The 15497-nt window shown below is 44.2% G+C and overlaps 1 protein-coding gene across 3 annotated transcripts in view; it reads left to right on the plus strand.

Moving 5' to 3' along the window:
* The first annotated feature begins 9229 nt into the window (after positions 1-9229).
* plxnb2b (plexin b2b) overlaps positions 9230-15497 on the plus strand; it is a 150998-nt gene continuing 144730 nt past the window's right edge. For all 3 annotated transcript variants that reach the window (XM_053884847.1, XM_053884846.1, XM_053884848.1), the window contains exon 1: positions 9230-9627. The gene's annotated coding sequence lies outside the window, so the exon portion shown is untranslated. The remainder of the gene's footprint in view (positions 9628-15497) is intronic.

Raw genomic sequence — 15497 nt, forward strand, 5'->3', positions numbered from 1 at the left:
GAACTCTGCACACAGGTGTCACACTTCAGCGCAGGGAGTGAAGTTCGGAAGCTGCTCTGGCCATAATAATTTTCCTCTGAGGAGCCGTCTCAATCGTTACAGCCCCATTCTGTGAGCCGCTCCATCTGTCCTTCAGATTTAGTGTCGGGAAAGGCGTGATGCAGGAAATATAAGTGGTGGCTGATATTGACTGTGAAGCTGAAGGACACAGCAGGTGAGGTGTTGAAGAACGTATCAGCTTCTCCACTCAACTCATCAGTGACAAGATAAAGTAAACACGTTACTGACGGCGCTGTCATCAGACGGTGACAGTTCATCTGATGTGACAGCAGATGTATGTAATTTGTGGAAAGAAAAGACTTCATCTCGAGGAGAAGCAGAGTGATGAGCACAGATTCGTCTTTTGTCATTTCGCTGTCAGCTTCAGGCAGACTTGATGATGCTCAGAAAACATTTCTAATAATACGTTTTAACTTCTTGAGATCACATTCTGACTGGAGAAGTGGCCTGTGGGGAAGCTAAAACAGTCGTGAGGTTGGTTTGGCAGAGACTTGTTGCTCGGTGCCAAGAGAGAAAACCCCGAAAAAATGCGCACTCGTGACTGGACCCAGAGGTGGCAGCTTGTACACAGCATTTATCCACACATACTTATTGATAGTCATCTGTTCTGTCAAGTTTCTAAGATAAACCAGTGATGTAGCCAAGTTTTAGGATGAAGAAAATCAGGTCACTTGTGTGAATAAGCATTTTAGCTCAACAGAAAAAATATATATTTAAAAAACAGTTTTTAGTCCAGCAGTCTCAAACTTGTGGTCCACGGGCATTTGCGGCTCTCAGTATGCAGTTTTGCGGCCCAGCCTGGGAGTGGCCCCCATAGGGCTCCCCTCTTTGTCCCAGGTGGGATGTTAAGAAAACACTATATAAGACAATCGCAATGGACATTTAGGCTTTACCTTGGAAGCACCTATCTTACAGTGCAAACCAAATCTCTCATGCTGTTAATGGCATCAAAATGCTGCAAGATGACGCCCATATTGAAGGATAAAATCATGTCAGTCCTGCAATGCATGATGGGACAACTTAAGACCACGCCTGACCAATTTCTCTGAAGATGTGTGGTCTTATTTAAAGGAGCCTGTTATTTAGATCTGCAAGAGGCTTGCATAGATATCAAGTTGAATTACAAATATGAATTTGTCCAATGCAAATAAATAACAGCATTCAATGACGGAAAATGACCAATGACAAACGAAATACCACAAGAACCTTCACTGCAACAGCATTTAGCCCAGCATCAACAAGACTTTGCCTCTGGGGGCCCCAAGTCAATTGAGTTTGAGGTCCCTACTATGCATAAGGATATTTTAGCTTTGCATGCAATTCAATTCCAAATCTTATTTTCCAGAATGAATCAATGCAGACTCGAAAAACAAATTATGGCCCTCTTTCGAAGCTATAAAACATAAAATAATAATAATCTACCAATGATCAAAGAAGAATAAATAAGTAAATACAAAAAGAATAGTTATTTCTACGACCAATCAGAATATTACATTGGTTATGTTGCTTGATACGGGCTTCCATCTTGGTTCAAAAATCAAAAATGTCCATTTTCATTTACAGAGTTGTGGAGTTTTCCCACCAAGAATAAACCTAAAGTTAATTCTTGAGGACAAATGTGAAAGAGAAAATTCATAAAATAAAATCACAAAAATACATTCTTGTTTCTTATAGTTTTCCGTAGTGTATACTGTATATAGTATATAGTATACTTCAGCTATGTTCGCACCTGAACCCACGATATTGTGAATGAGAAAATACATGTAATAGACATGTCATTTCTTATTATTAATTTCACCTTTAAAGATGTAGAATGTCAGGAGATAATAGATATCGTAGATACCTTCATTGAAACCCATATTTTCGTTTTTAGTTCTCCATTTTTCCCGATTAAAAGGCGATCTAATCTGAGCACATGCTATAAACATGAGAGCGACATGAGACCATGAAGGTGGCGGCCAATAGAGGGCACTGTCTCCCCGTAACACCGCCACCGTGAACCCTGAACCTCACGTCTGCTCCTTGTTGGCGTCATCATCTCACTGAGTGCTGAGTCATAAATGAGTCGGTGTCAAGTGTTGATGGTCAGCCGTGTGGGACCCTCAGCGAGGAGCAGCGTGACAAACGAGTGCGTCCGCCACTGGCGTGATAAGAGATCATCACTATTCCGGCGACACAGCGGCGAGTGGGAGGACGGCGCAGGTGCATTGATCAAAATGTCACCCACTCAGGCCTATCTGTTCCAACAAAGTGAACTTCTATTCCACTTTAGTGAATTTAGAGCTTTGGCTTGGCCTTTCCTGGCCGCTGACATGCCGCGGGCCGAGTCGGGCCAGGACTCGGCAGCCTCATTACTCTTTAGACAAACAGGTTTGGACATCTTGAACTCGGACCAAAACAAGGCTGCGCTCCACGCCACCTTCCTCTCTCTGAGCTCTGTGTGAGCTTGGGGAGCGTTTGTCTGCGCCACTTCATCTCCGCGAGAGTGTGTTCGCTTGACGCTTGTCCAGCTTGGCCCAGTTTTCGCCTTCATCTCGTCCGTCAGAGCCAGGACCAGTGAAGGCCGTCTCCCCAGACTCAGCACTTTGGGACTGGCTCGGACCCACGAGGTGCGCAGTTCGCCGGGCAGCGGCCTCATTTGCATGTTCATAAATGAGCCACAAAAGGGACTGGACATGGTCTGACGCAGAGTCGCAAACATCGACGTGCGCTCAATTGCACAACAATGCGACATCTAGCTGTGAAGCAGATACGCCATTCATGAGAGCATGAGTGCGACAGCGGCAGCCATCACGATGGACCACACGAAAGCTGAACGTGTAAAATGTATTTGTTTTGTTGCATGGCATTTTAATGTGCTTTTTACGTTTCAAAGTTAAATACAGAGATTTGAGATCTGCTTTAATAAGCCGACATCATGGACAAAAGTGTGGTGACACCATTAGCTTTACATTAGCTTTGTTGTGTTTAATGCTAACAGAACATGTAGCTTAAAATGCTATTAGCCTCTCATTCATTTAGCACTGCAACACTCGCAGCTATATTCATGCCTCGTTTTATTTCCATCTTGGATTACAAACTCAAACTCACCCACTTTCCGACTAGAAAATCCTACATCGGGAGACAGCGTAACGGGGAATTAGCCAATTCCGAGGTTCTAAAATATATTGGTACGTGTTTCCTCATCGTAAACAGACAGCGTGATGACATTGGTTCTATCCAGAAAAGGTACGTGTGAGAATAACTTTTGTGGACGTTGCTAACTTGTTTTCTGACTTCGATGACCAGTTTTTTTTCACTGAAATATTTTGCTTTAATGTCAATAATTCAAAAGATTGTAGCTTGAAAATGTTTGAAGATATAGACACGTGGTAAATGAGAAACTACTGAGAGTTTGGCGTGAATAAATCCCTTTTTACTTTTTAAATGATTATTCCTATTATTATTCTTTTTGTATTTCTTTCTTATTTATTTTTATTTTTATCATTTGTTATTTTAAGATGGGAGTAAATTCACTCATCTGAGTTGTACAACTCCTTCCGCCACCGTCTTGACCGCCCCTCCACCATGTCCCGGACGCATGTTAGCGAATCCCAGGTTAGTAGGGGAAGCGACTTCCGTCCTCGCCTCTGATTGGCTACAATGCCTCTGCCATGACCCTCACCTTCATTTCAAACTGAGTTATTTTGCTGAAGAACTGTCAACCCATCTTAAAACATTAGACTCTGCTCTCTACTTACCTGAGTTGTTCTGCTGCGTGGGAGATGACGGCTCCGCCATTTACCTCAGATGTGAGATGACGTTTTTCGTGGGCAAATAAAGTAGCTAATCAGAGGAGAGCTATTTTGACCAATCAGAAGCCAGGAAGACGGTACCTTCCCCTACCATCCTGGGGTTAGCAAATTCGCGTGGCGGATATAGCGAAGCACCAGTATGTGTTGTTTGTGGATTCAGCAAACGCACATGACTGTCTGTTTCACTGTATGAGAATGACTCAGAATCTGAGTCACTCAAGTCTTTGGCGCCTCACGTGTTAAATATTTATCTAACGAGTGGCTAGTTAGCATGACAGCTAGGCGTTTCTGTAACAAACTGGAGCTATAGTTCACTATAGCACTTTAAAATGGCCACACAAACAACCATTTACTCAGTTTGCGGAAGGATGGTTTCACTTTACTTCCTGGGAAACCTGAAAACAACTTGTCCTTCACCCAGAGTTCAACAAATAGACCGATAATTGCTGGTAATGACGAATGAATTAGCCGCTGAAATTGGACTCAGTAAATTATTAATGAACGCGCCGCCGTCGCTTCAGACGTGCAGGAATCCTCTCTCAACGGTTATTTGAGATCATCATCATCAAACAGCAGCAGTTCATTTGGGTTTTAATTTCTTGTTTATCTGACTGTGCAGTTAGCGGCACGCTGCTCCCGCCAGATACACACTAGCAGATGCGGCGGCGGCGGCGGCAGCGGCAGCGGCCGATTTTTCTCAGTGGGTTTCCAGATAAATGACACGTATTAAAATGGAACCTGGACTTCAGAGGTATAGGTGGCTGCGAAGTAAACACGGCGCTTTATATACATCATCTTGACAGCTCTGACACTTGAGAATAGAATCAGGCAATCATCAGACCAGGCTGCAATTAATGTAAATGTTCATTAGTCAGCTCGTCTGAGTGCCAGGAAGAAGGTTGTCGGCTTTGAGGACGACAGTGATTGTTTGATTTATATGTTTGCACAAAGTCAGCCGTCTGGTTTCCCGCTGATAGAGGAGATGAAGGAACTTTAGCTCAGAGACAAAAGAGCGCTCACATTAAGAGAAACGCGCTGCTCTCTAACAAGGCAATCCACGGCGCACGTCTTCCGACTGAACTCGCCAAAACAGCCAATTTTATGAAACACAAATGTAGGAATTCACTGAAAAATTCATTTGCTTTTTTTTTCTGAGTGAGGTTTCTGCGTTCTGGCTTTGAAGAACTACAGTGGAAGGGCCTGGATGCTGTTGAACGTCACGTCACATGATCCTTTTGATAAAGTACCACTCTTTTTGTATTTCACGATGGACGAAGTCATCGATTCCAGGTTTTCATATCCTGGATTTCTTCAGTTTATCACCACTCGGTTCGATCCTCCACTAATACCCACAGTCTGGTGCATTGTTGATGGTTTGACAGGACTAATGGACAGTCACATGATCAATATGTCATGGCCACGTTTCACACCTTTGTGCATGAGGCACCAGCCGTGCCATCTCTTCCAACCGGGCCATTCTGAGGTGCTTTGTGGTTTTCTGTCTGTACATGTTGTGTGATGGACCGATGATCTGTCTGGGGCAGGGGTCTTCAGCATGGTCCTCACAGGGCCGGTGTTGGTGCAGGTTTTTGTTCCATCCCATCAAGCACACAAAGGTGAAGCAGTCAGCTGGAACAAGCAGCACCAGACTGATCAGAGACGCCCGACTGGCTGACCCGTCGGTGCTTGACTGACTGGAACCAAAACCTGCACCACCTTGGCCCTTTGAGGACTGAGAGTTCTATGGAGCTACAGGTTTTCTTAATGTTGGGATTTGTTATGGAACACATGTAATGAATTGAGTGATCGGCTGACTTTGTGGCAGCTTTGTAACTGTTGAGCGAGTGAAACCAAAGTCGAGCGCGAGCATATGACACTGAGCGAGCAGCAGAGAGGTTGGGCACGCGCCTATGCAACGTCGAGCGAGCACCAGGATTATTTTGAGAGCAAGGAAGGTCATGTGAGAGCAGATAAACATGTTTTGAGCGTACAATAACCACCGAGTTGGTGGCAGAGATCTTAGAGTCGAAGACCCCTGGTCCAGGATGTCCCTCACCTCTCGCCCCAAGTCTAGGCTGGATAACTTAATAGAAATGATTCACTTCATCATCATATTTCATTGTCAACTCAATCTGTTTTTCTTCTTCTGCCTGTAACTTTCTACTCTCCCTCACTCTGTAAATCTCTGTGTCCACTTATCCCTGATCTGTTGTCCCCAACACCTGCGGGATTATCAAGTCTCCACTGGCCTGGTTTTTCCACTGTTATCTCTCCCTTGCCTGCCTTGAAGCATGGAAGCCTTACTTTAGCGCCTACCTGTTGTGCCTATTGTTGGTGCAGACCTTTCCCTGAACTTGGCAAATCATCTCTCTTCCTGTCAGTCGGCCATTTGGGTTCATGGTACAGGTGCGTGAAAAACTTGAATTGTGAGCTTCATAGTTGCATTTCCTTATTATCAACATGGAAAACTGTGGAGTCTTGCTCACACACGGTGTCAAAAGTGGACTTTTGCGTGGTATACTGACGTTCAAGGCAGCCTTCAGCGCTGCATGTTGACACATAGATGTTTCATTGGAGTACAAAACAGTCACTATGACTCAAACACATGGTCGTTTGATAGGCTTTGAATGATAATTGACCAGGTGTTAGGTGGAAAAGAGAAGCAGTGACTTCCCATGGCTTACTGAACCATCTCACTTTTACGTGGCATGCTGCGCACGGCGACGAAAAGTCCTCTCACCAAATGTCAATATACTGAATCATGCCACAAGAGTGAGGATGTGTTGGCACTAAGAACGAGATTTGAGCATCATGTATATCACGTCATGGAGTATATCAATTGTTAGCGTGTGTTTTTATGTGCATGCAGGAGAGCGGATCATGTCTCCCTCCACGGTCGAGTCTCACGTGACAGCTTTCAAGGCGAGCCTGCCTCTCTGACCTCGCCCACCCCGAGAAGGACAAGTCAATAGATCACATCTGAAAACTTGTTTCCAACAAACAAAGTCCCGGATAATCCGCAGAGCCACTGTCACCGGCTTCCACCGGGGAAATAGTCCGCAATTACCGTCCTTTCATTGGGAGGCGTCTCCAGAGTGATGTCTGAGGATTACAGGCAGAAGGAGCTGGATTGTTTGTGGACAGTGGCGCGTTGTGAAGCATTTTTAAACCTAAATTATCCAGTCTTGTGAGGCACTTCTGAGAGAATCCCATTAACTGGTGAAATCCAGCATAAAGGCAGAGAGATTGCGACCATCCGGTCGTTTCTGAGACTTGAGAGCTCCTCGCCGCTTCGTTAGTTAAGAGAAGGATGTGAGACAATAGAAAGTTTGGTGTGAAGACGGCGATAATGACTAAACACCTTTGAGTCCCCTCCGTTGTCAGCACTGGCATCGCCGTGCGAAGCTGCAAATGAGCTGAACTCAGCATCACATTGAAACCGATGAGTTGAATTTCTTTTTGGATGCCATTCTTTTTTTTTTTTTTCTTTTAGTCGCATGTAACTGACAAACACGCAAATTACACCGCTTGATCTGCAGGTCCAGGATGATGGAAACGTGACGACTGAACAGTGGACAGTGGTGCGACAAGTGTTGACACACAAGAGAGCAAGAGAGGCCGGCGAGTCACTGAGCCGAGGGATCAAAGTGTGAAGGAGCCACAGAACAACTTTTAGTTCCAAACTTTGTCTTTGTTGTGTGTAGTGGTCACATATTAGTGATGAGTTGTATTATAGATTTGCAGTTATGTTCATGGATGTGTGTTCATGGAAGTTTGGTTTTCTTAATTGTTGTGTTGCTGCATTGTAGTGTTAAGGATCTATTGTGTTACAATTTTCATCTGTGATGTGATACAATGATGTCATCAGTCAGTTATTGTTTATGTTGTGTTTAGAGATTTGCAGTTGTGTTTAAATATTCACTATTGTGTTCAAAGATTCACCGTTGTGTTTAAAGATTCACTGTTGTGTTGAGAGATTTGTTGTTGTTCTTAAGATTCACTGTTGTGTTGAGAGATTCATTCTTTTCTTTATAGATTCACTGTCGTGTTTAGAGATTCATTGTTGTATTTAAAGATTCACTATTGTGTTTAAAGATTCACCGTTGTGTTTAGAGATTCGCTGTTGTGTTTAGAGATTTGTTGTTGTGTTTAAAGATTCGCTGTTGTGTTTAGAGATTTGTTGTTGTGTTTAAAGATTCGCTGTTGTGTTTAGAGATTTGTTGTTGTCCTTAAGATTCATTGTTGTGTTAAGAGATTCGTTCTTGTGTTTAAAGATTCACCGTTGTGTCCAGAGACTCGTTGTTGTCTTTAAAGATTCACTGTTGAGTTTAAACATTCCTTGTTGTGTCTAGAAAATCAGTATTGAAGATTTTTGTCACTCTTGTTTAGAGATCCACTATTGTGTTTAAAGACCCATGTTTAGAGATTCACTGCTGTGTTTAAAGACTCATGTTTAGAGATTCACTATTGTATTTAGAGTTTCACTGTTGTGTTTGGAAATACACAGTTCCATTTAGAAAATTTCTTAGGATTTTTTTGTGTTTAGAAACTCAGTGTTGCAACTCAGTTTTGTTTTTCAGACTCATCGATGTGTTTAACTCTTCACTGTGTTTAGATGTTTGTTGTTGTGTCTAGAGATTTCCTGCTGCTCAGTTGTAGGTTTAAGTCATTGTTGTTGTTTGAAAGTAACACTTTGAGCATTAGTGACATAATGATGTGTTCAGCCTTGTGTTCTCTCTGGAAGGGATGTTTAGGGGCCCGCTGCTGAGTTTCGTGGTTTATTTTCACAGATTGTTGTGTCGATTGTTCACAGTGGTGTTTGGATGTTGTTTCTGCTGTTAAATGTCTCACTCTCCAGTCTGGCCGCCTGTTTTGCCAGGCGATAGTGTGTAACACTTGGAGATAAACTGGCACGTTCCTGATTTGTTGACTTGGCCGTGTGTTTGTTGACATGATTTACCTTTGGTAATTTGTTTGTGCTCAGTGGTTTGTCGTGTTTAGAGAGCCATTGTTTGAGGTTTGTTGCTGTGCTACAGGATTAGCAGCAACACAAGCCCGAGTGTGGAGAGTCATTGTAACCGCGTTCATTGTTATTTGTGAGCCGCCGAGTTATTCACAAGTGTATCTGATCTCTGCTGTTGACTGGCAGCAAAGTCAACGTTTCAGCCCGACTCAGGCGACGACGCTCAAGCCACAAGTTGTGAACATTTCCTCGGGGACATTCCATGTTTCCTCCCTGGAATGACGAGGGTCCGCCCCTCCTGCCTGGCCGGACTGATCCTGTGCCGCCGCCCGCGGAGGTATTCCTGCGCGTGAAACTAGTCCCGCGCCTCATCTGCCGCCGCGCTCTCGCGCTCGCCTCCACAGCTGCTCTGACAGCGAGCGGAGAAGCAGGAGGCGGACTCCCTCTCTCTCTCTCTGTCTCTCTCTCCTTCCTCCGCGTCCCGGTCCACTTCCCGGGCTTTTCATCGCGATGACGAGGAAGGCACGAGCGGCTCCCACAGGTGTGGCACGTCTAGCTGCGGGACACGCGCACCTGGACACGACCATGTGACTGGATACCTGGGCGTGGATAAAGTCCCACTCGTTCCTCCTTTGTCGGAGGAGTGACGCGTCGCCTTCCTCGGGATTTGACATTTCGCTCCTTTTAACCGGAATAGTGCCTTTTCTGGAGCCTTCATCGAACCCGTGACGGGAGGAATGTGAACTTTGCTGTCGGACTTCTCGCTACCGGAGCCACGCGCCTGAGGAAACTACGCTTTTCTCGTCCAAGGTGAGTCCCGAACCTTTTGACCGTTTTCTGAACGGGTCTCCACCGAGGAGTTGTTACGCGTCACGGAACCAACTTGTTCAAGCTCCGCGGCGTCTGTGGCGTTTGAAGCCTCGCGTCTCATCTTGGCATCAGTTTGTGCACAGTCACTTCTCACGCGCACACACCGTTTCGAGGCGCGCGGTTCGAGTCTCGCTCGACTCCAGCTTTCACTTTTGGAACCAGTCTGTTGCCTGGTTTGACTTCAGGTGGTGGTGGTTGTTGTTAGGAGGCTGTGGAGGTTCAATGCAGCTCCAATTCAATGAACGTATTAGTCATGAAGTCGTGTCTTTGATCGCTGCTCGACGCGGCTGCCAACATTTTCAGGTTGTGTTAGATTCCAGTTGACGGCTGAGAAGTCGATTTCAGTCGCTCTTTTCATAAGTGAATCAGCAGTTTAATTAAAGTGTTTTTAGCGCCGAACATGTCTGGATTTGTGGGAGAAACCGCAAAAAGAAAGGAAAAACATTTCAACATGTAAATAATATTGGGAGTTATGTGCCAACAGCCTGTTTTCTTCCAACATTTTCGGGCTCATTTGCGTTACTCTACTGATCCTTCTTGCTTCAGTCAACTGCAACTCAGGGACCTGCAGTGGTCAGTAGCTCACAAAACAGTGTCAGCCTTTCAGAATTCAGTTTAGGGAGGACCCTATTTGTCCCCACCTCACAAGTCCTGTAAGACATCGCAACCCTGGTTGCCAGTGATGTAGAAAATTCAGACACTCCGGAACGCACCATCTGAGGTACGTAGATTCTGCCCTGTACCAGAGAGCTATAACAGCTATAACGTGTGCAGTCCGTCATGTGTGAACGTAACATTATTCCTTCTTTATATTAGCGTGATCTGATCAAGCAGATAGCGCATGACGCTTGGTCTACGGTGGCATGAAGTGGACAAAAAGTCTTAGTAAAGTGGGATTCATGAGGACGAAATCACATGTATGTTATTGAAAAAGAGAGAGCGATGTTGGGGACTTGTCGGGACTAAAACGCTACGGACAGCGGATTTTGCCAGGCATGTGACTCTAGCTTCCCTATGCAATTCTTCAGCCCTGATAAAGTGGTCATAAAGTTATGGCCATGTTTGGTTGTCAGACTGGTTGACAGAAAAAGGAATCGTCACGTCAAGCCTTGAAGACTTCGTAAGAATTTCATAAAACGTATCAGTAGCATGCATAATGAGTGAGCTTTTTGGGGAAAAAAGAAACAAAAAAACTCTTGTACATTTTGAATTTCCTCATCTCAACAGTCAGAGTCACGAGCCGCACAGCGAACTGGAGCCAATGAGGTAGCCAGTAAAGCATGTGTACGCAGAGTGTGGCTAAATAGGAGAGGTCCAGCTCTCTTCAGCCATGAAGAGGTTCGATAGAGGCGATAGAGAAGACTTTTGCAAGCGCCTTGTTCAGTTGGGGTTTTGCTCAAGAGCACCGTGGCGCTCCTCCAGCTCGACAGTCAACAAACTGTTTTACAGTGTGAGCAGGCGCCCCACCAACAACCACATGCAACCCCTCCCTGCGACACGATTTCAATGTTCAGCTACAACTTGGAACCTTGGTGTCGTGTGAACGACCTGCTGAACTATAGTGAAAATAAATAAAAAAAAACAACATTTGTAAGCAGGAATTGTCGGTTATAAATACATTTATTTTTATTAAAAATAATTAAATAACTTTACACATTTTGTAATTTTATTTTTTCCTTTCCTTTGCATGTTATATATATATATATATTTGTTTTTTTGCTGCTGTCTCATTGCTATGAATGAATAAAAAATCTCAAGCTAATGCAGCTGCGTTCCAGGCGCTGTGTTCCTCTGGTAATCCACAAACTCATCCTTGTGATTTTCTTTCACCACGTCAATATTAAATGCTCACATTTGCTGCATCGGCAACATCTGACTAACAAGACATGTCATGACTGGAGTGTTAACTCAGCCCTTCGCGGCTTCCCCTCTCCTAACTTCCCGCCTTCCTCACACACAGAGCTGTGCTCAGGGAACAAAAGGAATTCTGGAATTTTAACATCTGATTAATCCTCTTACGCAATCGCCTCCTCTGGTTTATTTTAAGATGAAATTAAGATAAGATTAAACCACTTTTAATGGAGCTGAATTGAGGATATCTGATGAGTCATTTCATGGATGGACTAATGAAATAATCTGTTGTTTATGTCCTCACACTGAACACCAACCATCGTAAACATTATGACCACCTCTCTGATAAACACCACCCTGTGACTCTGTGTATGAGTTTCATTTTAGTTTAGTTTATTTTTATTTTTGAGTTTATTGATGTTGAACTGTTGATTAACACTGCAAATTGAGGCTTTTAATTTGAAAGCAACTCTCAAAGTTAAAGGAAAGAAGAAACACCGACTACGCGATGAGAAAGAAGAACAGATGGTGGATATGTTGTATAGAAATGACACGTCATCGTGGAGACGTTCCACCCATTGAGCTGAGCCTGTGAATGAGATGTTGCGGTGTGTTTTATGAAGAAACATACGTAAAATAAAAGCTTTGTGACTCACAAGTGTTTCAGCCGAGCATGTTATATTCCAGTGGCTTGTTGTTTTGTTTACGACGTTGGACCATTGTGGTGTGGAAAGGATACGTTTTCTCAAGCAATTTATCGGCCTCAGTCAAGTGCGTCTGATATTAAAGCGAATTGAAGTAATGTTGAGTGGAATTTGAGTTGAATAGCATGATGGCATCTTTTAGCTAATGGCTACATTAGAAGAATCACCTAAGGTTTGTTTTTTTTGTGGTTCAATGACGGTCTTTAAAAGGTCTGACAGAGAAACAAGGATTGAATTGGTGACTTTAAAAACCCTAGTTTTTAATCGTGAGAAGTGAATCTCTCTCTCTCTTCATATGTCCAGCCAGGCGTGCGACTTCTTCTACTACTTCTGTGAGCAACACACTTCATTTATGATATTTTTTAATTTAATACATGTCGAAAACCACCATAATCGTGCCCACTTTCATGGTACTTTACTTTTGATAACGTGATGGATCGTTATTCTGACAACATGGCGGTGCTCATGCTGCGTTCCAGTTACCTCCGAAGTTGGAAAAAAACATCGGCGAACGCTATTCTGAAGCGTCCGTTGACCAATTATGACCAACTTTTTTTTATAAATAAATGTTCTGTGTACAACAAAAAATAGCCGCAGGATGAAGACAAAATGTGTTTGTTTCCTTTGGTGTATTTCATTCATTCTGAGTGTACAGTATATGCCCCGTTATGTTCAGAGAAGCCATCTTGGATTGCGAACGCAAGGAGGTCACATTTCCTCCACCTTCCAACTGGGAAATTTAAACGTCGGTTGAGGTTATTATGGGGCATAGCTGGGAAATTCCCAGTTCCTCAGACAAATGTAACGCCGCATGATCTAAATGTGGCTGAAACACTATTAGTCGTTCACAAGTGCTGCTGCAGCTAATCCAAATTGGAATTGGATTTCAAGAGAATACAGAAAAGCATGTGGTTTTTATTCATGTGGTTTATCTGACCATTTTGACATGGTTTTGAAAATGTGGTGTTGTTTATTTCAATATCCATAAAGATCTCAACAGAGTCTTTGTTGTTAAATTCCAGTTAAAGATTGTGTCGTCTTGAGAAAATAGTTGATATGCACTGCTATACATGGGCGGAGTTTTATTCCAGAGCTATTTTTGCTGTGATGTTACGAGAAGAAATCAAGTTGTCAACAGTGCAGATGCTAATGAGTCGTCCGTTGTTGTGTTGTCTTCACTCTTGTGTAGCTGTGGGCTGCTGTTGCTCTGCTCAGACAGAGGAACCATTCACTCACTCTCCTGTCCTTCTTTATCTGGCCGCCCCCAACAGACCGACTGTACTGCCTTGTTGTCTCTCTAAATCGCCTTATTCACACCCCTGCCTGCATCTTTCGCCGCTCAGCGCCACCGTACATGTAGGACGCGCGCCCGCTGGAGGATTACGCCGTTGTAAATAACATTATGGGAACGTCTGGATTAATGCCGGTGGAGGGCGAGCAGGGGCGGCGGGGATGGTGCCGGAGGTGGGGGGTAAAGGGCAGGGGGTCAGCCTTCAGTCTTCTGGCTGAGAGTGGGGATGCTTTTCCAGTAGATGCCATCTGCTCACTCGGAGACACACATTTCCAAGCACGCCGCCTCCGTGTCCTCCCTCTCTCCTCGCCCGCCCCACAATGCTTCATTCAGGGTTTATCTCCTCCACTCTGAATAAATAGAGACACCTTATCAGCTCAGAGGAGAGCGCTGATAAATGTCCTCCCCCTGCGCCCCATAACGCGCCAACACACTTTTTACTTTTCTTTAGGAAGTGATGGAAGATGTTCCTGTGATCAAGCGTGGAGTCAAACCACGGCGCTTTTATTCAACCTGAGAATGAAGGTGCGAGGCTGTTCATTAGTTACCCAGCAGATCGAGGCGGACACACTCCATTTTAAGTTGGACCGGAGTGTAGTGTCAAATGTATAAAAACATACCTTTTCTCTGTTGTATTTTTCCTTTTGCATTGTAACAACCTGAACCTTAAAATTAATGCTAATATTACAGAATATAGTGCTAACTAGCCGTGCTGTGGCTCACTGAAACTGTGTAGCAACAGGAGTTTCCTGTGGAATTAACTGTATAATTGTGCCTTTTGTCCTTGAAAACTTGTGTTGGTTGCTAGCTGTTAGCATTTCTGGCAATTTATTCCTGATAGCCCCTTTAAGTATCTACAGAACTGTTTATGATTGTTATTATTATTGTTGAATATGTGATTTAAAACAAATGGTCTGCATTGTGGCGTGAGGACGGAGAATGAAGTGCCCCCTAGTGGTGGTAAAAATGACTGATGCTTGAATCTAGACAGACAAGTGAATTAGCCAAATTGAAAATGTTTGTTAGTGTGTGTGACCCACACATGTGCTAGCTAGTTGGGGAGGTAAGATAAGGTAAGGAGGTGAGATAAGACGAGTGACCTCAAGTGTCTTGGTTCTACTCTGAGTCTCCCCTGGAGGACTGAGTCCAGACACCCTGCAAATAAAAGTCTGTTCTCATTCTTTGGGTGCTGATGGCAGATGCAAGTCAAAATCTAGCGGCAAATGTGGAGCTTTTTCTTTTTTTGCTCCAAGCTAGCCAGCATTTCATCTGCCCTTCCAGACTCCTTGCTTTGTCAAAGGATCTCATCCCCAACAAGACTCTCCACCCTCTCCCGACAGACACTCTCTGACTTGGCGGAGCTGATGCTCACTGCTCATTGAATCTCTCGATGAGGTGACGACAAATCAAACGCCATTAAACACGCGGCGGCTCATGAGGTGCTGAAGTCAAAATGCCTTGAAAGTTGCTTTAGCTTTCACAGCATTGTGTTCTTGTGGTTTCGGTTGCAAATCAGTACATTTTGGGCCTAAAAATACACTTGGAAACTAAGATGAATATTCATAGCTTGCAGACCAATGGCCACAATTTCCCTCTAAGCGCTCGCCCACAAAAACAACTCAGTGGTTGGATCTATTTTTGGATTCAGTCTGACCGCCGAGGAACAAAAGGTAATGAGTTAGTGTCCAGCAGGCGCTCGGCCGCGAAGCTGCTGTGTTTCCGGGCAAACAGAAGTTCAAGTGGATCTGGATATCTACACGTGTGTAATCTGCTTCTTCAACACAGCCTGGATCCTGTTTCCACAACAGAGACTTATCCTGCATGCGTCCTGCTAACACACCTGTCTGACGGCCCGCATCCCTCTCACACCGACCTAATCTGATGTCATTGTTGTCCTTGTAAAAGGGCTGCGGGGATGTTCCGTCACATGGCCGCGTATCTGAGGTCAAACTCTGGATTACGCA

Source organism: Synchiropus splendidus, chromosome 14, assembly GCF_027744825.2.
Source record: "Synchiropus splendidus isolate RoL2022-P1 chromosome 14, RoL_Sspl_1.0, whole genome shotgun sequence".
NCBI lineage: Eukaryota > Metazoa > Chordata > Actinopteri > Syngnathiformes > Callionymidae > Synchiropus > Synchiropus splendidus.